Here is a 22671-nt window from a genome sequence, read left to right as displayed (position 1 = left end):
CCAGCCTGGTGCCTGCAGCTAACGAGCCAGCCACCATTTAAATTTCAATCAGCCCTTCTGTTTGTGTGTGAGTTTCTTGGATGGATGAAATTAGCAATTTTGAAAAATTGATTAAAATTGCTGGTTTCACGAAGCCTCAAAACATCAAAATCAATCTTTTTTTTTTTTTTAATGCACCCAAATTCTTGTTGCACTTGCCACATCCGCAATATGAGGTGCAGTGGTGACAGCAGGTGGAGAGGGGGCCCAGGGGTAGGTAGGCTCAGCTCCCCTGGGCTTTTGACTCACTCCCGTGTGACCTTCTTAAGTGTTCAAATCTCTCTGGGTCTTGTTTTTTGTTTCATCTGAAGAAAGAGGTTTGACTGCATACAGTGTCTCTCGAAGGCTTTTTTCCAACACTGGCACTATGTAATTATGTCTTCTGAGTCAGGTAAATGAATGGATCTTTGAGGGAAAATCTGCGTTCAGATGAGGGTAAGAATGCAAACAACAAACAGTACACTAGCTAACATTTCAAGTACCAAAGCAGACACTTTATACACATTGTTTACATCTATCAAATCATCTCCAGAAGACGGGGAGACAAGCCAATCCTCCCCGTTTTCAGATGTGGAAATGGAGGTGCACACCCTCCTCCATATTCAGGTGAATAGTTCCAGGTATGGGTTGTGCAGACCTCCCCAGTACAGGGCTTTCCTGGGACCCACCACAGCGCTGGGGGAGTGACTCCTGTGTGGCAGACAGACTATCAATGTAGGCAGTCGACCTATAGGCAGCCCTGGACTCCCTCTCTTTGGGAGCTCTGTAGTGATGCCTTGGGGATTCTGTTCACCAGATCTACAGCCCAGAGGGGTCAAAGGAGGGAAATAGTAATAAAAGACACTATATTTTATTGCTGCAGTACAGTGGTGATTGGCTCCATGGCACACATTCAGGGTCCTGGACACAGTCTGGGCATATAGGAACACTGTCCTGAGTGGCTAGTTTGAGCAGAAAGAAAGCTCTTTGCTGCTGTGGACAGGAATACAGCTTCCTCTAGTGTCCCTTCATATCTCTCCACTTGTCCCTGGGGAGAAGAAAGCCAGTCACTCTCCTTCAGGATCTAGTTGGCCTGCTCCCTCCACTCTAGCCCGAGTAAGAGGAGTATCACAGCCATTTCTGTCTTTCTTAGGTCCCCAAGGCACAGCTGCCAACAACCCTTAATCACAGTGATCACCCTGGAATCAGTGCCTGCCCAGACTTATTGCAACAGACCTCAACCGGTGTGGGAAGCCCAGAGCCCTGAACGTGATGGATGTGTGTATGTGGACAGGATCCTTGCCTCCCAGCACACTGGCCAGATGGGGTGCGTGCTGACTCCAAATTCTGGTCAGGATCCTGTACATATTTATTGAACCCTGCTGAGTCAGAGGAAAAGACAGAGGTGCTCTGGGATAAGCATGTTGTGTAGGTCTGAAATTGAATTCTAGCTCCATGATCAACGGTTTGTGGCCTTGGGAAATCATGCAAGTCTCTGGGCCTTGGTTTCCTCAGTTGTCTGACAGGAACTGTGGCCTTTCTTTCTGGTCTAGACACTCTTGAGGAGACGTCCATGATATGCATGTGGGACCCCTTGTACAATGCCTGGCACCAAAGCAGGGGCTTAGCCAGCAGGGCCTATGTTTCTACCAGAGAAACCTAGGGTATCTGTCTTGGTTACTTTTCTCTCATTGCTGAGACTCAAAATTAAGGAAGGAAGGGTTTAATTTAGCTCACAGTTCATGGAGGTTTCAGTCCATACTCGGCTGGCTCCAAGGCAGAGTGGTACATGGCAGAGGACAACCATTCATGGTGGCGAGAGACAGCAAATGCAGCAAAAGCAAAATAGAGGAGTGGAGACAAGCAGCTTCTTTCTCTCCCTTACATATGCAAACTATCCGCTCCAAGGGTGGGTGTAGCACTCACACCCATGAATCAGTCATAAACTCTAGAAGACCGCCACATGACTGCATGAGGCTTTGGGAGGATATCCGGAACCAAACCATAACAGTAGCCCTAAGGGGACCTTCGTGAGGCTGCTGTGGTCATCAGTGGTTGGCATTTCCACCATGTGTAATTTCCTACTCAAGGGAGGAGGATGCTAGGTGGTGGGCTGGACTGGTCCTCAGTTTTGTATTACAACACACACAAATTTGGACCCAATATTGCATAAACTACCATGTGTTATGGACCTTCAGGCATTCACAGATGTTAAAATAATGGTTATGGCAGCCTCCAGCGTCAAGGCTGTGCTTTCCCAAAGGTCATTCTGGAAGCCAGTGCAAGAGATGGTGATAGAGTGGATTCCATCTGCCTTTTCTTCCAAGTCCTGCCTCTATTCGTGGTGGCTTCGTCATCACTTCTGGTGTTGGGTACCACATGGGCAGGGCCACTGAAGTGAATACTTGAGGAGTATGGCTGGACCCAAGTGCTATGTGCCATCTCTCATCTTCCATTCTGCTGTGTTGATTTCCTTCTCAGGCTGGCTGTCCCCGCCTGGTGGCAGAAATGGCCCGTGGTATCTCTAGGCTCACATCTTGACAGATGTGCGGCCCTCGCTGGAAGCAAAACTTTTTCCAATGGTTTTGGCCCAGCCCTGGTGCTGACTTTCCATGGCTCATCAGGGTCATGTGCCCTTTCTGAACAGCTAAGTGCCCTTTCTGAACACCCATGGCCAAGGGATATGACACATGCCCTCCCCAGGCCAGGTCAGGAGCATAGATCCAGGCAGGGCTGGCCTTCCAGAAGGGGGACAAGAAGCTAAGTGGGTGAAAGCAAGATAAGTCCAGTCCCATAGGTCACCAGCCCCTGCCCTGTGGCAGAACTGAAGGCATCTTTTCACATCCTTTGTTTGACAACTCTGCCCCCAAATAGCTTGTAACACTAAGGCTGAGGTATCTTGGTTCAGGCCTATTGAAAACATATGGTAATTGAGACAGCTGCACAGATTTGAATATTGTCTTAGTTTGGGACCCCCCCAGAGTGGATGCTGAGACGAGATTTGGATGCGACATGTTTCCTTGGGGGCTTGTACCAGGAAGAGGGAATCCTGAGTCTGCTGGTGAGTGGATCCCCACTGTGGGCTTTGGGGTTCAGATGCACAGCCTCTCATAGTGGTTGAGAACAATACACTTAGGTCTCTCCAAGAGGTCATTGATCAACTCCTGTGTCTTTCATTGGCTGAGGGCTGCTGCCCCATCTCAGGGGTCTTAGCTTGGCCTCTAGTAGAAATGCAGGTCTGTGAGGGTGGAAGCACTGGGGTTTAAAGCGTTGCTGCCCCTACTGCCCTGGCAGCCAGTGAGGACCGGCAGAGGGGGGAGCTGGGGGACGCCAAAGGCTCTGCTGCAAATAAATCCTGGGCATTTCATGTCAAGAAATTATTGTTAATTTTTAGGCACTTTCATTATAATTACATGGGAATATGTTCTTTTTTTTTTTTTTAAAGAAATGCTTTCGGAAGCTTTTAGGTATGAAATGTCATGGTTTTTGTAATTTGCTTTATAATATTTCAGCAGAAAAAAGAATGATGAAGCACATAGTGCAGGATTTGAAAGGCTGTTAAATCTAGGTGACAGATAGATGAGTATTAATTATACTCTTTCTACCTTTCAGTAGCTTTCAAAATGTTCATAATCAAAAGGAAGTACTGGGTGATGCTAGGATCTGCTTGTGTTTGATGGGTGGCAATAGCACTTTTCCGTACTGCGCTCTGTCCGTTCTGTCCCCAGACGTGATGCTGGCTGGAGCTCTGACTTTGCCTTAAAGTTGTTGTGTGACCTTGGAGAAAACTGTGGGCCTCAGTGTCTCTGACTATAGCTGAGGGTCAGGGTTGTTCTAGTTTTCTAAGATCTGCCATCCTTTGAGGGCGGGGAGCCACTAAACAGCTTCCATGTGGAAGGGCAAGTTCCAGAATCTCCACAGGAAGAGTTTGGTCAGTCCCAGTCAGCCATTGTCCTGGGAAGCTCAGGGGACATGGGGCCACTTGTGAGCCATTGCCTGACTCTGCTTCACCCCACTGCACTATGTTTGCATCAACACGATGCTCTCTACTGCAATGATGTTGGAAAGAAATTTGCACAATTTTGTGAGTAGGGACAGCCCCGCTCCAGTACCACACTGAGAATCTGGTCTATTTGGTACACTAGAAAACCACGTGTATTTTGCTGTTGTTGGATAGAGGGCTCTATAAAGTTCTGTTTGGTTAGTCACAAATCCTCTGTGTCCTTTTAAATTTTCTGTCTACTTATCTTCACTATAATTTCAGATTTGTTTATTTCTCCTTTCAGTTCTGTCATATTTTTACTTGTATATTTTGAAGCTCTGTTACTGGTAGCATGAACACTTATAATCAGTCTGCCTTTTATGTAATTATTAGTACTATAAATGTATACTAATAAAAATATTAAAAAGCATTTTGTCTTCTTAATGAATTGACCCATTTATTCATCATGCAATATTCCTTTTTATCCCTGAAATATTCATTTTTATGAAGTTCATTTTACTTTATGTGAATATAGTCAGTATAACTAGTGTTCATATATTTTACTCTATCCCTCACTTTTGACAAATCTGTGTTTTTATATTCAAAGTGTGTATTTTACCGATAGCATATAGTTGGATCTTCCTTTTTTGATCTGGTCTGTGCATCTTGGCCCTTGGAATTAGAATGTTTAGACAATTTGCATTTAATTTAATTATTTATAGATTGGATTAAATATACTACTTTGGTTTTCATTTCCTATTTTTTCCATCTGTTATTGGTTCCTTGTTTTTACTACCTTATTTTGTATTAACTCAGTAAATTTTAGGGCTCTGTTGCATGTTCTGTATAAGCTTATTAGCTGTACATTTTTATTTAATGCTTTCAGTGACTGTCTAGAATTTAAAGTGTTTTAACTGATGAGTCTACTTTCTGTTAATATTACACAACTTTATGTATGATGTAAGAATCTTCGTACAACATGATTCCTCTTTCCCTGTCCTCTGTGCTGTTCTTGTCACAGATTTTACTTTTGTATATTTTATTTATTTATTTATTTTGGGTGGTACTGGGACTCAAATTCATGACCTCACGCTTGCCAGGCACTGTGCCACTGAGCTATATCACTTGCCCTTTTTGTATATATTATAAATCCCATAACACATTGTTATTTTTACAGTAAGTAGTCAATTACTTTTTAAAGAAAGTGAGAAATTTGTAAACACACAGTCACTTAAAAATATACTCCCATATTTAGAATTTCTGGTACTGTGCACTCATTTGCATAGACGTGACTTCTAGCTGATATTTTTCTTCAGCCAGAAGAGCTTTACTTAATAACTTATATAATGCAGGTCTACTAGTGATAATGAGTTTCCTCAGCTTCTGAAAGTCCTTTATTTTGCCTTTATTGCAAAAGATATTTCCACTGGATATAGAATTCTACAATGGTATTCTTTTATACCTCTATCTCTATCCATTAGCATTATTGTTCCATTGTCTTCTGGCTTGCATAGTTTCAGCTGAGTAGTCTTTAATATATTTTTAGTTATGCTCCCTGTACGAGTTGAAATTTTTCTTTCACTATACTTAAGATCTATGTCTTTATCATGGGTTTTCATACACTTGATTAGGAAATGCCATGATGTGCTTATCCTTGTATTTATCTTGCCTTGTATGTTGAGTTTTTTAATATGTCACTTTATATTTTTAATACAATTTAGAAAACTTTCAGCTATTACTCCTCAAATAATTCTTATGTTCTCTTCATTTTCTTTAGGGACTTCCAATTCAATAATCTGGTTGTGATATTGTGACATAAAGGGAAATACATGTTTTGGTTTCAACCATGGTTTGTGGCCCACAGCTCCTGAGAACCCCTGTAATTTCCTAAGCTTCTAAAGCAATAAGATCATCTTTTGTTAAAAACTTTGAACTCTGTCCTCAGTTTCTGAAACAGCTGTAGTAGTAAAGGGGACACCTTTCATTTTGTGATTCCTACCAAGTGCTCTTAAACCACACCTCAGTTTATGTTGATGAGGTGAGTTTTTCCAAAAGCCTATGGGCAGGCACAAGCTGGAGGTACCAAACAGGGACCAAGTTACCAGGAAACCAAACAGTGATCTCACCCAATGACCTCCAGGAGGTGTTTGGTCACTAAAGACTGAGTTGGGGCTGGGGATTTAGCTCAGTGGCACAGTGCCTGCCTGGCAAGTGTGAGGTCATGAGTTTGATTCCCGGTACCGGAAAAAAAAAAAAAAAAAAAAAAAAAAAAAAAAAGACTGAGTTATTCACCAATGGCCAATGATATTATCAGTCATGTCCACACAATGAAGTCTCCATAAAATCCTAAAAGGACAAGGTTTGGAAAGTTTATACTTTACAGAAAAAGAACATATCCATGTGTGGGGATGGGGATGTACGTCACTATCTACAGGGACAGAAATTCCTGTACTTGGGACCTTTCTGAACCTCACTTATATCACTTAATCTGTTATTCATTTTTAACCTTCAAAATATTCTTTGTAAAAAAAAATGAGCAAAGATAAGCCAAGTGTTTCCTTCAGCTCTGTGGGCTACTCTAGGAAATCAATTGACACCAAAGACAGGGGTCATGGAAACCCCCTTTTACAGACAATTGGTCAGTAGCAAAGATCACAACCTGAGTTTGTAATTAGCATGTAAAATGGGGGAGTCTTGTGGGTGTGAGCCCTCAACCTGTGGATCTAATGCTGTCCTCAGGTAGACAGGCTTAGACCTGAAATGAATCATAGAACACCCTACTGGTGTCCACTGGAGAAGTGGTAGTTGATGGAAAGAAATCTTTACTCATTTTTAGACATACAAGTGTTGTGTGTGAAAACGGAGAGAAAAACAGTCTACTTTCCCCTTCACAATAGCGGATCATTTAATATTGTCTTATATGTCACTGAGAGTCTGTTTAATTTATTAGCTTTAAAAAAATCTTTTTGTACAGTCTATCTTGCCTTGAATTTTGTTTATGTTTCTGCAATGTCTAATCTACCCTTAAGCCTGTCTGGTGAATTTTTCATTTTAGATATTGTAATTTTTGGCTTTACATATACTAGGGCTCCCCGCTCCCCAATCTTTTCTCTCTTCACCATGCTTCTGTTTCCCTTCAACCTCAAAAATACTTATAAGAGCTGCTTTCAAGTCCTTTTATGCTAATTACACCACCTCTGTGATTTCTGGGTTTGATTTTAGAGGTTTATTCTATTGAAAGGTATTGGGTTACACTTCTCTGCTTTTTTTGCGTGTTCAGTTACTTTTAACTGGATGCTGGACATCATGTGTATGGAACTGCTGAGCATCTGGACTTCTTCCTTTCATAACATGCTCTGGGTCATGTTAGCTTATGTTCTCATCATCTTGTGCTTTTGAGACTTGTTTTTAAGTGTTATAGGGTCTGCTTTTCCTCTTGCCCTGGCTTAGCTGTACTGCTAAGCGTGCCTGTGCTGGGGTCTCGCTGTGTCCATGCTGGGGGTCTCCCTGAATGCCCTCAGGGTTTCACCTGGTCACTCCATTCTTTTAGGTCAGAGCTCAGATGTCTCTCAACACTTCCGAGCTTTAGGGTTTGTTCAGCTCAGAGTTCCCAGGCAGTTCTCCTCTCTCTAAAAATCATTCTTTGCCTGCATAGCTGGAGTATTTTTTTACATAGGCACCGTGTCCTGCTCAGTAAAGACTCAGGGTACCCTCCATAGGCCGCACCCCTTTCTCTGCAATGTTTCTTCCTCTTCATCCTCTGCCCCACAAATTCCAGCAGTCTCAGCTTTCCCACACTCTAATCGTTGTCTTTTCAGCTCATGGAGACTACATGATCCGCTTGAATCTTATGAACCTCTGCCAAGTCCAAGTCTAGGCAGAGTTCTGTGGAATTGTAGCTCTAACTTCCTTTGTTTCCCTTTCTTCAGAGATGAAAGTACTAGGGTGTCTTTGTCCAATGTCTGAAAGCTGCCGCTTTCCATACCTTTCCCCCTAAAAAACTGTTTTAGATTTAAATTTAGATCTAAGAGGCAGAAAATGGCCTCTTAAAGATGTCCGTGTCCTATCTCTGGAGCCAGTGAAATGTTATCCTGCACGACAAAGGGAAGTTAAAGTGAAAAATTAGCTGACTTTGAAATCAGGAGATTTCACACACAACAGGGTATGGTGGAGCATGCCTGTAATCTAACTGTTGTGAGAGGCTGAGGCAGGAGGAGTGCAATGTCATGCCCAGCCTGGGTACCTTAGTGACTTGGTGAGACCCTGTCTTGAAATAAAAAATAGAAAAAGGGCTGGGGAATAGCTCAGTGAAAGGCTCTAAACTCAGTTCCCAGTATCACAACAAAAGTACGTACATATGTACATATATAACAAAAAAGCAAGAGGTTATCTTGGATCATCCAGGTCAGCCCAAGGTAGTGGAGAACATTCTTGAAAGTGGAAGAAAAGACAGAGAGAGAGAGAGAGAGAGAGAGAGAGAGAGAGAGAGAGAGAGAGAGAGAGAGAGAGAGAGAGAACCAGAACGATGGCAGTGTGGGAAGGACTTGATCCGACCTTGCTGGCTTTGAAGACAGAAGACAGGAAGCATGAGCTAAGCAAAACAGAAGCTGGAACAGGAAAAGCAATGGATTCCTCTCCAGTGTCCAGAAGGAACACGGCCCTGCTGACACCTTTGATTTTAGACCACGGAGACTCAGATCTATAGGATAATGCATCTGTGTCATCTAAGTGCGGCAGCAATCGAGAGCTAACACAGGTGGGAGAGCTGACCTGGTCCCAGCCCGTCTGTCGCTGTGGGCAGGGACTGATCGCCAGTGTGTTTTAGAAAAGACTAACCCTGGGGACCTGCCCAGCTATTCTGACTTAATTGATCGGAGCAGGGGCATTGGGGTTGTGCAGAATTTCCCCAACATCCTAATGTGCACTCACGGTTGAAAACCTCTGACCTTGTCCAGCTCTCTCCATTTACAGCCGAGGCTGCCAAAGGTAAAGGAAGTGAGAGACCGTTACAGGCAAATGCAGGGGAGCTCGCAGCCTGTGCTAAGCCTGCCAAAAACGAGGAGGGGAGCATCTGGCTTTTCCTGGGAGGCTGTCTCTTGGCCCCCAGGTGTTCGCAGCTGTGGTAGGAGGGCTGCAAAGTGCTTGGACGCAGAGGCGAAGGTCAGCCCATCAGCCCTGCTGCACTATGGATTTCCACATTCCTAAAATCAGTTCAATCAGCCTTATTACCACAAAAGTGCCCACATATTGACCTGGTGTGAGTCATTGATTGGCTCGGATCATGTTGATGAGAATTCTGGTATTTAACAGACTTCAGCACTCCGAGATCCCCAGGGGAGACCCCGCCAACCGCACATCAATCCCACCCCCACGGCCGGGGTGGCTCGCAGTTGGATTTCAATCACGCCACGCGTTTTTGAAAAGCAGTGCTTTTGCTCAGCCAGCAGGAGCCGAACGTTGCCTAGACTTTGGTGCTCAGCAGCATTCTGAGACTTATTGACTGATGCTCAAAATTGCAGGGATTCTAGGATTCCTTGGTGAGATCATTCAGTGAAATGTCTTCTTCCTTCTCTCCTTCCCTTTTCTTTTTCCCTCCCTCCCTCTTCCTTCCTGAATCCTTCCTCCCTGCTTTTTGACTTTCCTTCCTTTTTTCTTCACTCTTTTCCTTTCCTCCCTTTTTCCTACATTCTTTCCTTTCTCCCTTCCTCTCTTTCCCCTCTTCTCCCCCTGGCCTCCCCCTTTTCCCCTTCTCTTTTCCTCCTCATTTCTCTCTTGAGAGTTGACTGTAGATTGGTTTCCCCTAGTCAATAGGGAGTTGAAAGCCCCAGAGCCACTCTTTTCTTTGCTACTTTCTAATTCCACGGAGCCCCTGGACAGCCTTTCGCTGCCCCCCAGCCAGGACCTGGGCAGAACAAGATGCACATTTCTGTGGACTGAAAGCCCCTCTCTGCTCCACTCCCCACGGCACACTGCAGGCTTTTGCTTCGGGCTTGAACCTCCATTTGGCTTAGGGAGCCCTCCCTGCAGGCTGGCTGGGACAGACACGGAGGGTGAGGGCAGCAGGATGATTTACCCTGTCAAGAGCGTGTGGCTGCTCTCAGCGCTTGACCCTTTGAGCAGGTTAGAGATAAATAGTAAACATTACCTTTATTTGGTGCAAATGGAGACTGAGACACAGAGAGATTAAGCAGCTTCTGTAGGAACACTTGTGACAGACCTGGGGTCTGTGCTGAACAGTCTAGAACCCTATGTATGTATGTATGTATGTGTGTGTGTGTGTTTTATGTACTGGGGATTGAATCCAGGGCCTGTACCCTAAGCTACATCCCCAGCCTTTTTGTATTTTTTATTTTGAGACAGTCTTGCAGAGTCATTAAGTTGTCCAGGCTGCACTTGAACTTGCAGTCAATCCTCTTGCCTCAGCCTCCCAGACTACTAGGGTTACAAGCAGAACCTTATTTTTGTGCTACAGTCAAAGGACCAGCCCTACATTTGGAATGGGAAAGATGGCATCTGAATGCCACACTTCAAAGGACTGAAAGACACCGCCTCACTGCCCTGCTATGCACTGCACCTGGAACCTCCTCTGTGGGCTAATGCATCTGTGTCTCTGTGTAGGTTATCACAGTGTCTGCATTTGGACAGATTATGTGTACATGGCCCTGGACCTCAGCTTCCTATTTTGGTGTATGTGCTGCCGAAGCGAGCACATGGACCTCAGCTTCCTACTCTGTAAAATGGGACATGGTCAGGTGTCTAGGAAGTTATGTCTGTGAAGTGCTAGCACGGAGGACTTAGCATTCCCTAAGGGACAGACCCACGGGTAGACATACCATAATATTGTGAGATCAGAGCAGGGCTTGGAGAATAGAGTAGGGGGGAAAGGTTTTATTTTTAACTTTTCATTGGAAATTAAAAAGTGGCACATGCAACGCAGAGACCGCCTGTGTTCTCATCACCCAGCATTCCCAGTGCCAGCTCTTACTTAATTTATAATTACTAAAGCCACTGAATGAACACCAGGCAATAGGATATCTGTATTTCTAGATTTCATTCAGAGAGCAGCAGTTCCTTCATGCCTGCCCTTACACTGTCACAGGACAGGACCCAGGACCTCTTGTGACAGTTACTGGTCATTTGCCTTAGTTCTCTGTAGTAGGGATGACTCCTGGGGGTCTCCCTGCCATTCATGATCTTGACACTTTAGAACGTTATGGATGGGTTATTTTGCAGGATGCCTTTCAATTTGCATTTGTCTGAATTTCTCTCTACACGATTACATTGGAGTTGTGCAGAGCTGGCATGAACAGCAGAATGTGATGTACCTTTCTCAGGTCTCTCCCAGAGTGTACAATGACTTCAATACTTCTCCCTACTGGTAACGTTAACCTTGACCACTTGGTTGAGGTAGGTTTCCCTGGTGCAGGCTACTACTATGCTCCCCCTTAATAATTAATATCTATCTTGGGAGAGATGCTTCTAGGTGATCCAAACACTCTGCTTCTATTCAAAGGCTCATCTGCCAATTTTAGCCAACATCCGTGCATTTTGTCTGCAATAATTATTACTGTGCTGCTCCAATGTTGACTTTGAAAATTTCTCCTGTTTATTCTATATTTATTTATAGCAGTTCTTCTCTATGGAGGCGCTGGTCTTATTTATGAGATGTGATCAAAAGATACGGTGAGTGTTTAATTTAAAACTTTAAAAACATAGAACAGTGCAAGACACAGTGCCATAAATCCTCCTCATGTTTGAGCACACTTATCTCATCATTCTTGCCACTTTCTGAAGCGTTCTGGAAATCTTCTTTCATGAGAGTCTTCAGAATACGTGTTCCATAGCCCAGGGAGTGCTGCCGGTAAGGGTCACCCAACAGAAAGGCAGGGAGTCCTTACCTACCAGAGTCACTGCATCCGGCACCGTGCAGCTTCTGGTGTTTCTCCAAAGTCAAAGTGATGGTGAAAGGTAAACATCCTGAATCGCTTCAGGACGTGGAGGCAGCCATGACAGCACAACGAAAGACGCCCACAGAAGTGCATGTGTTCAGAGCATGGGGGAAATTCTGAGGGGGATTCTTGGCATTGTGTTCTTTACTATAATAAATTTTTTAAAAAGAATTTAAACATTCACCGTAGTTTTGATCATACCTTATACATCTGCATTTATGTATTTATTTATTTCAGTGGATTTTAGTTTTGCTCTGAGTTATAATGTGATACTGTATTTATTTTATTGCTCATGTTGTCCCATCTGTGGTCTTAGGGGCTCTTCTGGGGTGTCCCCTCCATCTCTGTGGCCTGTGGGAAGCATTTCCTGGCCCGGCGGAGGCTGGAGCAGGGTGCACTGAGGACACCACAGCAGGAGTTGCTGCATGGCCCCGAGGGCTGGGGTATGAGTGTGAGTGTGGACAGAGATGGAGGTGTGGTCGAGATACGGAGTGCCTGACACCCCTTTTCCACACGAGGTCTATCTGTCTTTTTTTTTTTTTTTTTTTTCCTCCGATACCGGGAACCGAACTCACGACCTTGCGCTTGCCTGGCAGGCGCTTTGCCGCTGAGCTAAATCCCCAGCCTGAGGTCTATCTGTCTTAGACCACTGGCTCTGTAGTTTGATGTGACCACCTGCCTCCCCCACCTGTTCTACAGCCCAGAGGATGCCGCCCTAGGAAAGGCAGGGGCTTGTTGAGGCCACAGAGCTGTCTGGGTGGTGGTGAGGTGGGGTGTGGTCCCTGCTGTCCCAGGGCCTCTCAGAACTCCTGAGAGAGGCTGCCTGCTCCAGGATCTAGGTGACAGGAAGCGTGTCCCCTCTGCAGGAACTCAGAAAGGAGTAGGCTTCAGGCACACACTTCCTTGGGGAGCCACGGGGGCTGTGGGCGCTGCTCCCCCTGCTTTGCCCAGCAGAAAGGGAAGGCTTTCTGTACCAAATCCTGGCTCCAGCTCAGTGGGGCCTTGAATCCCACTCCTGCCTCTGGAACACCATCCAGCCAGGTCTGCCAGAGAAGCACCCCGGTAACCCATTTCTGCAGGCCTGGGTACAGGCACCATACGGTGATGGCTGTACTCAGGAAAGGGCTGGCGATGCTAGTAACAGAGCACTGAAAACTCACATGGGGTTGGAACTGATGATAACTTCTGTGAGACTCCGGGTCTGTATTAATAGAGGCAGAACAAGGGAGGTGACGCGCTCCCGTGATGAGAACAGCCTGTAGCTGCTTCACCAACAGCTGAGCTCCTCCAGCTTGGGCTGTCTGAACAAACACTGCACAGAACAAACACTGCGGCCTGGGCTGAATGGAGACATAAAACGTCCAATGGAAACAGAAACACCTCCCTTTAATTCCAGAAGCACATGTGGAGTGCAGGGGTTGTGATGTCTGCCCTGCCTTTTGTAGTCTACCAGATTTCCTTCCTAATCCAGATACTCCTTGACTCACAGTGGGGGAAGGGGCCCCACAAACCCATTGCAAGTTGAAAATCCTGCGATACCAAGAGGGATTTCATAGCCCTAACCTACCAAACACCAGCCCACCTTGAACAGGTTCAGGGCCCTGTGTACACCGGCAATGCCTAGAAGCATCTCACACAAAGCCCATTTGACAATAATGCATTGCATGTCCCATGTGATTCTCTGAATACCTGGACCCCCAAAACCCTGCTGACACAGCACACTGCTCAAATGGGGTGTCAAGGAGCCCCCTGGCATCAGAGCAAGGCGCTTAATAGCAATGTGTGCTTTAGTAACGTAAAAGAAATAAACACTCACTTATTTTTTTGATTGTACCATGTACATTTAATCCTTAGCACCCAAATGAAGTGGGGAGGACAAGAATCAAATTCTTGTTTCACAGATTCTGCACTGAGGCCTAAAATAGGATGGGGCTGGACCTCCTCTAGGGAGCCCAAAGGAAGCCCAGAAGGAAGCTTCGAGAACCTAGGGGTGCTGGCCCATTCTGCCTGCGGGGTGGGAGTTCCATATCCACTCCTGGAGGCTGCAGTGAGCAGCACCTGGCACTTTGGAAAGAGCTCGAGCACCGCCAGGATATCTGCAAAATGCACTGGGTGGGTCAAGGTCACAGGAGCCCGTGCTGGTCAGAGGACCAGTGAGAGGCCCTGGCAGAGCACGTGCGCATGTGTGTGCACCCATCCCGGAGTGCTTGTCTGCTGGGTGAGGAGCTGGCATATGTTGGTGGAATCAGCGAGGCACTTGGCCAAACCCCCTCCCTTGTCCGCCTTTGGCTTCATGCCCTCTTCCCTGATAGGCTGGGGAGGCTAACGTGGACAGATGGCCATCTGGCTGCCACGTTAGCCATGGCCTAGTGCTCTTTGTACACTGCCCTGCCCCTTCCCTGCTGCAGTGGCTCTAGAGACTCTGCAAAGGAGTGGCTCCAGGTCAGAGAGGCATGGTGGGTAGGGGTGGGGCACAGGTGGGCACAGCACAGAGAACCGGTCATGGTAGGGCTGTCCATTCCTCCCTAGATCAGAGACCCTGCTTTGAGAGAACCCATGTCTGTGCTTCCCTGAGGTCTGTCGAGCCCTGAGGACCACGAGGCAGGGCCAACCACAGGCCTGAGAGCCCCAGTGCTGCTCTGAATGGGAGAATTCCATCCACATGTGCATCCTCCATCCCCTCTATGCATTATCTTCCCAGAAGCCAGACAGAGAGACTTCTGCCCAGTCAGTCCATCCATTCTTCCATCCATCCACCCACCTACCCTACCTACCCATTGATCAATCCACCTGCCAAGCTACCCATCCATCCACCCACCTACCCATCCATCTATCCATCTATGTATCCACCGTCCACCTACCCACTTACCTCTTCATCCATCTACCCACCCAGCATCTGTCCAGCCATCCTTCCATCCACCCATCTGTCTATCCACCCACCCACTCATCCTCTTACCATCCATCGATCCCTCCCACAAACCTTCATTGACACTTACAGCATGCTACAAATTGTTCTAGGCCTCATCAGAAATATTAGGGTTGGTTGGGACCCATTTCTTGTTTTACAGCTGGGGAGGTGAAAGTAATTCCTGTTGACTGTGCTGTGGTGACCCAGCTTCCTACAGAGTTCTGGGGATGGAAGATACAGAGAGGAATGGAGGTGGAAGGGGTGAGAAAGAGAGGAGAGCTGGAGCGGGGCTGGCTCTGGTCCCAGTGCTGGTGCCTACACTGTGTGCCCTGGTAGAGTTGCCAGCTTTTGGAAAGACAAAGACAAAACCAGAACTACCAGTTAAATGTCAGTTTCAGAGACACAGTGAAAACTGTTTAGGGTAAGCACGAGCCATTGCGATATTGGAGACGTAATTACACTAAAGCTTTATTGGTTATTTGTAATTAAAACTTCCTTGGACACCTGAGGGGTACCTGGCAATCCTGTGCCCTAAGCCGGTGGGGTGGCCGATTCTCCCTGGGTCTCTCTGCCTTGGCACCATGAGGGTGAGGGAGGCCAGCTGGGGTCCATGACACACCATCCCCCCAGGGATAGACTCTGTCTGTGCCATGCTAGTCTCCAGCAACATCCTGGGATGGCCAGGCCAGGTGCCTTTAAGGTCTATGGAGAGGAGGTGAGCCATTGATAAGGCTAGTATGTTCCCATGGAACCCTAGTCTGCCGTTTCCCTGCTAAAACGTCACCCCACACCAGCCTTTGGCTGCTATAGCATGAATGGTCCAGAGGGAAGGAAGGGCCTGGGTCACCAGGGTTCCCTTTTAAAGAGGTTCATGGTATCTGCTTATTTCAGGATTTCTGCTTCTCCTCGAATGTATCTGTGACTTCTGTCACCTCCGTGGAGAGAACAGCAAGGACCAAGGAGGATTTCCCAGGTGCCTCACACCAGCACTGGAGCCAGAAGCAGTCCTCCTGCCTCTGTCTTCCTGGCCTGTGCTCTTTGGGGACACCTTCCTGGCCTGCACTACTTACAGTGGGCTGGGGACACTCAGTAATGGGGCCATGGGAATTGTGCCTGACGGAACCTGACAGAGCATCAGGAGCTTTGTCTAAAAGGTGAGTGGCCCATTTTTCTGAAGACAGTCTGGTCTGGGATGTCACGAACCATTTAGAGCAGGAAAAATTCCACATGTCCTGTGGACGGGGAGGGAACAGATGATGAGGATGAAATCCATATTAAGCCACGAGCCAGGCGTGGAGCCCCAGCTGAACGACATGAAAAGATTGTGTTTCCAACACTGTCCTCTGATGGGGGAGCTTTTCTAGCTGTGAGCACGTGTGTTACAAATTTCAGACACTAACGTATTGACAAAAACAAACAAATAAACAAAAGTTGAAATGCAGGAAACCTTTTGGGTCTGACAGAAATCTCAATGAGGTCCCTGCTTGCTTTGTTTTTTTTTTTTTTATTTTTAAATGCAGCTCACAATAATATGTGACAAAGAATATTCTCCCACCGTCTGGATGCCTCTTACCTATTGTTCTTCTGGAAAAAATGTTGCCTCTTTAGGCGCCTGCATGCTGGCGATCGTTAGAAGAAAGGAGCTCGGCAGTTTTCTTTATTTATTTATGTCCCTTTTGCTGAATTCTGATGAAGTACAGGCAGGCTGCTGGCGTGGCATCTGGCTGCTTGGAAACACGACTTGTGGAGGATTGGGACCTGGCTGCAGGCGTGGGTGGGTGCGGGGTCTCAGAGTGCACGGGGTTCTCCCTCCTTCCTGACATCCCTCAGGGTCTCCTGTGATGTCCTCCCAGGCCCTGCTCAACGGCAGCCCCTGCCCCTCCTTGGCGCTGTGTGGGCTGTGCAGGGAGCCGGGGGTCGGGGCTGGTGCAGAATCCTGGTGCTCCATTTCTGCCAAATCTCTGCACCTTTGACGTTGCCATGGGATGGGGAAATTATGGGAAAGATGAGAAAAGAGGGTTCTTTTTATGCTCAGTCAACAATGTTGATTTCAAAATTGACAAAACGTGGCTCTGTGAGTGGGTTCCTGCCCTTGGACGGTCTGCTCTCTGTGGGGGATGGTGTGGCACTTACTCTGCGCTCTCTGCACGTGTGTTAGAGTCCCAGCCTGTCCTTGGCGTGCCCAGGACCGCTCCCGAGCCTTTCAGCAGCTTCTCCCGGTGGGAACTGGAACACTTGTTCTACAGAGAGGACACTGAAGCAGAGGTAGAGTTGAGTAAACCTCTACTCAGGTGAATGTCAGAGCAGAAGGTCCTTGCCCTTCTGAGACCTGCTGCTCCTCCAGCTGGGTGGGGCAGTGTGGAGGATTTGGAGCATGGCAGAAGGGGCAGGGTGCAATGCTTGGCCTGAGAAGTGTCCTTGGACCTTGTGCCCTCCAGTAGCCTGGGCGAGCCAGGATGACCTCTGTGGACTTAGCCTGTGCCCAGCTGATGGACAGGGCCTGTACCCTCCCCATTCCTCCCTCATGCGCCCTCAGCTGATGGGTTGTGGCACGGCCAGCGTGGGGCTCAGGGTCTGCAGTCTGCAGAGAGCCTGCAACGTGCCCAGGGAGGCTCTTGAGGTGCAGGTGGGTAGGAGATTTATGGTAGCTCGTTTGTTCTTCACTGACCTCATGTGCTGGAGAGGAGGCATCACACTGTCACCCCAGCCAGGCTCAGGTACATGCCCTGAGTCTTAGAGACAAACCTCACTGTGAATTTTTCCCCTTCAGCATCCCGTGACAGTGTGGTGTCAAGGACAGGGACCCAGCCATGCATGGCTGAACCCACAGGAAACTTGGAGTTGCATATGGTGGCCACTTGCTAAGGACCTGATGGAGATCAATGTGCCCCTCCCAGCTCTCAGTCACACCTGTGGGGGTCACACACACCACCAGGTCCCCTGCCCCTTAATTCCCAGCTATTTTGCTTTTAGGTAGGAAGACACATTTATTTCCTTTCCAGACAAACCAGGAAATTCAGAGCCTCAGAGAGCTCAAGTAACTTGTATAAGGTCACACAGCAACTTTGTGTCAGGCCAACTTTAGCAAAGGACACTGGCCTTGTACCATGGCTTTCTTCCCAGAGGGTCTCTGTGCTGGCCAGTCTGGTTCCTGAGGCTGGGGAGGGCACAAGGCTAATAGCAAGAGATGCCCGCTCAGCATGTGAGGTGGCCTTGGGTGGGTTCATACCCCCTGGGGTTCAGAAGGGGAACACTGGTTCCCACGTAAGCCTCAATTTCTCTCATGGCCCTCCTCTACCACTGTGGAAGTTTTGTTTTTTGTTTTTTAAAGAAAATTCTCTAGAGCTCTCCCTGCCTTTGCCAGATGCTCTAGAAATAACTCACTGGGAAACATCTCTGTCTGATACTCACCAGCTACAGAGAAAATGGTTCAATGCACCAAGCAGCTTGGCAGACAAAGCTGGGGATGGCATGGGGGGTGCAGGAGCTGGGGCCAGTCCTCTGCACATCTGCCGTCTGCTGATGGCATGACCCCATGAGAAGGGCTCCTTTGGGCTTTGGGATCCTCATCTGTAAGTGGTGCTAGCCACATAAGACTGTGTGTGTTGACGGGGAGAGGCTGGGGTATACTGGGTCAGCTCGTATCCAGGCAGGATGAGGGAAAGGGTTTGGATGAGAGAGGACAGTTAAGGATCAGAGAGTCCCTGTGGGCAGATTCCTCTCATTTCCTTTTGCAAAAATGAGGAAACTGAGGCCTGCAGGATGGAGATGTCTGCAGAAAGGGAAGTGGCCCTGTCAGCCTGCCCTGCTGATCTCCAGCCAGCCTCACTGGGCTCCGTCTACCCAGACTCTCTTGGGTACTCTGCTTCTTTGAATGCCCATGCCTGGGCCTGGCTGTGGGAGCTCAGGCATGTGGCGTCATGATCTATCTTTTGCATTTCCCTATAAAGGAGATTGGGGCACTGAGGCCAGAGGGGCAACACTAGCAGAATGCTCTCTAGGCTAAGGCTCAGTGTAGGAGCTCACCTCCAGGCTTTACCTCTGTTCTGTGAAATGTGGGCACAGTACCTACCTCCTAGGCCCACTGTGAGCATTGGTCAGTCAGATCCCAGTGGTGTCATTCAAGTGCCAGGCACTGCCCCTGGAGCTGGAAAACAGCTGTGTGCTGATGGGCTCTATTCACATGTAGCTTCCTCTCTGGTGGGGCAGAGAGCCAAAAACAGAAAAAGAGCCATATCCAGGATCATTCCATCCTGAGATGGTGCATTAATCAGCTTTCTGTTGCTGTGACAAAGCACCTGAGAAAATGAAAGTAAAGGAAGGAAAGATTTTTTTCAAGCTCATGGTTTCAGAGCTTTCAGCCCATGGTTGCTGGTTCCATTGCCCTGGCAGAACATCGTGGGGAAAGGGCTGGTGGAGCAAAGGTGCTTACCTCATGAAGGCTAGGAAGCAGAGACACAGGGAGGAGCCAGAGAGGAAGGAGCCAGGGATCTTGAATGCTAGGGAATTCAGCAATCTTGAAAGCTAGGGAATGAGATCCCCTAGAGAAGTGGCAGGGTGCAGCTTGGCCAGTGCTGGGCACTCAATTGAGTCCAGGCTGGATCTGACCTAGGAGAATTATGGTGCCCTAATAGATGCCTTGCACTTTATAGGTTCCATGGGACTAGGGGAAGCACAGGCTGGTGCTGTGTGGGCTCTCTGTGGGCACAGGTGCCCTCCCCAGGGCTAGCATGATGGTGGAAGTTGGTTTAGGACAGCAGCTGGAGGCTTGAGATCCCAGATCTGCCTCTAGTGGGTGGAGAGAAGTGACCAGTCAGAGATGCGGAAGCCAAGAACCACTGGGGAGGGGAGTTGCTGTGTCCTAGGAAGCACTAACACAAAACTGGAAGGAAGAACCCTCCAGGAAAAACTGCTTGCATGGATGTACAGTTCTGAATGTGCACTCAGCTGGACTCCAATACCCTAGCCAACAGCCGGCATTGCTTGCCTTCCTCCTGCATTGCCCTCTTCTCTTTATACGGGTTCATTTGTGTATATACCATTTATGGGCTTCCGGTAAAGTAGGTTCCAGCTCCATCTTTGCTCTTGCTCAGTCTAAACTCTTGTGAACCATGATCAGTCCAAGGTAGAAGTTCCCCAACTTTTTTCTGTCCCTTAGTCTCGGTACATCTTTTTTCACAGTACCCTACAACTTTGTGAATTAGGTTGAAACAACATAGTATTTCTATCCTAACAGCTACTGAACCAATTGCAAACCCAATACACACAAACTAAAAGCAAAAAGTAATAGTTTAAATTAGTTTAGTCTTCTTTTTAATTTAGAAACTTGTTTTACTCTTTGGAAAGCAAGTCACACTTTGACTTATTCAATTTATGTTTTTAAATTGACAAATATATATATATATATACGTATATATTTGTGGTTTATAACATGATGTTTTGAGATATGAAAATCTTGTGAATGGCTAACTCAAGTTACTTAAGGTATCTATTACTTCATATATTTATCATTCCTTAACACTTAAAATATACTGTCTTAAGAAAAGCATACAATACTTTCTTGCTAACTGTAGTCACTACAATAGATCTACTTTATTCTTAAGTAACTATGACACTATAAAACTCACTTAATAATGAGACACGTGTACCTGTTGGACTCTGCCCAGCTTCATAAACTGCACCACACCCTTGTTTCACATTCCACAACAACTCTCATCTAATTCTTGGCAGCTAGTCTCTGCCCTTTGCAGCCTCAAAACTGCAAAAGTAAAAGACTTTGGTTTGAGGAGAAAGCTGCAGAATGCCGTGTTCCAAAATGGTTGCAGTGTAAAAAATTTGTTCCTCAAAATCAGGTTCAGAGTGCTCAGTGATCCAGGCACTCGACCCCTACTGCCAAGAGAGGTGAAAGCCTGGCTAATGCTCCAGGTGGCAGCAGACCTTGGCATCATCCACGTGGCACTGGTTTTAGGTGCATGCAAAATGCTAGAGTTCTGAGGTTAAGGAAGCTTCCACCTAGATTTCAAAAGGCCTAGGAAGCTAGGCAGTGTGGCCCTGAAAGGACAATATGTGAAGCCATGAAGCAAAAAGTGCAGTGGAGACCCCAAAAGTTTGGAAAAGCCAGGAACGTGGATTGCTTGAGGAAAGTTGCAAGGAGGGAGCAAAACAGGTCCAAGAGAGAGGCCATGGGAGCTACAACCACCAGAAATGCCATGGAGGTGGAGCCACATGGAGCTCACAATTTGTCATGTATTGCCTTGGATATTAAACGTGGAACTACAAGACTTAATGTTTGCCCTGCTGGTTTTGGACTTGCTTTGGTCCCAATGCTTTGATTCCTCTGATTTGTACCTTTGGGAATGGTAATATTTATCTTGTGCTATTGAGTGTTGGAAGTGTTTAACATTTCATTTATATAGCGGCTCACAGCTAAAAGTTTGCTGTACATGTCGGAGGAGACTTGGGACTTGGACTTTTCAGCAATGCTGAAACTGTTAGGGCTTTGACAACTCTGTCAGATGGATAAATGCCTTTTGCATAAAAGTATGTGCATGAGTCTTTGAGGGGCCAGGAGCAAAGTGCTATAGTTCTAATGTAATATAATGTTGATAGACTTAATACTGGTTCTCAAGGATTGTTAAATCTGTGTTATAATGTTGAAGTTATAAAATAATCAAAATAATGTCTTTGTATCTGAAAACTGGTTTAAAGAAATGTGTCTGGTTGCCAAGTTGATAAGGGGTGGATTGTTATGGTTGATACATTGTGTCAACTTGAGGAGTCTAAAAGCTTAACTAAGTGACTCCGCAGTTCTACATCCTGAGGTGGAAAGGACATGCCCTTATGGCTCTGGGATGTTCATTGTGTCAACTTGAGAAGTTTAGAAGGTTAATTAAGTTACTGAGCAGGGGGCCAGGGTCCTTACTTTTTGTTCATCCTGAGCCTGTTCAAGAGGAAGGCACGGAGATTATGTGAGTGCTACATGACCCCTGGGTAGGGGTAGCCTGCTTACAATATAAGGGATGAAAAGAGGCTTGTTCTCCCCCTTTTTGTTCTTGCTGCTTTTGCTGTGTTGTGCCACCTAGAAGTGTTGCCCCTATGTCATACCACCCTGCTTTCAACCAGCTGATTATACACTGAAACCTCCACAAATTGTGAGCTAAATAAACCTTTCCTTCCTTAATTTTGGGCATCAGGTATTTTGTCTCAGCAGTGAGAGAAAAGTAACCAAGACAGATATGGAGAGAGGTCTTTGGGGAGACTTCTGGGAATGGCTTCTCTCACTCTCTAAAAGAAGAAGCCAACCCTGTGATTGGCTGTGTAGCATCTACAAGGGAACTGAATGTGTAGCCGCCATCTTGGCCCAGAGAAGGTAATGACCCAAAGAACAGGCTGAGAATGGTGGAGGGGAAGACATAGGGCATCTGGCTTTGACAACGCTGTTTGGCTGCTGGATCCTGGAAGTGGCCATCTCTGGATTTGCTATTGTGTGAGCTGAGACCTTTCTGGAGAATTCAGCCCACAGAGAGTTGGACTTCCTGTGGAGCTGCAGCTGGAAGTGTCTTTCCTGGTTCTCCAGAAAAATATGTTTAGAAAACACTACTTTCTACTCCCTCCACTTAGGGTCTCCTCTCAAGTCTCCAAGAAGGCCTACAATTCTCTGCTTGCTTGGCATCAATGCTCTTTGCCGAATTTACTGGACTGAGGAAACTTTTTCCACAGAACCTAATTACATCTCACAGAAGACTTGTGTGCCAAAAACCACACTTCTGAAAAGATGCTGTAGACCCCTCCTAATGGCCCCTCAGAAGCCTGCA

The sequence above is a fragment of the Chinchilla lanigera genome, unplaced genomic scaffold (assembly GCF_000276665.1).
Source record: "Chinchilla lanigera isolate Chin_1 unplaced genomic scaffold, ChiLan1.0 scaffold00036, whole genome shotgun sequence".
Classification (NCBI taxonomy): domain Eukaryota; kingdom Metazoa; phylum Chordata; class Mammalia; order Rodentia; family Chinchillidae; genus Chinchilla; species Chinchilla lanigera.
The sequence above is the reverse complement of the archived record's forward strand: the minus strand, read 5'-3'. Positions refer to the sequence as shown.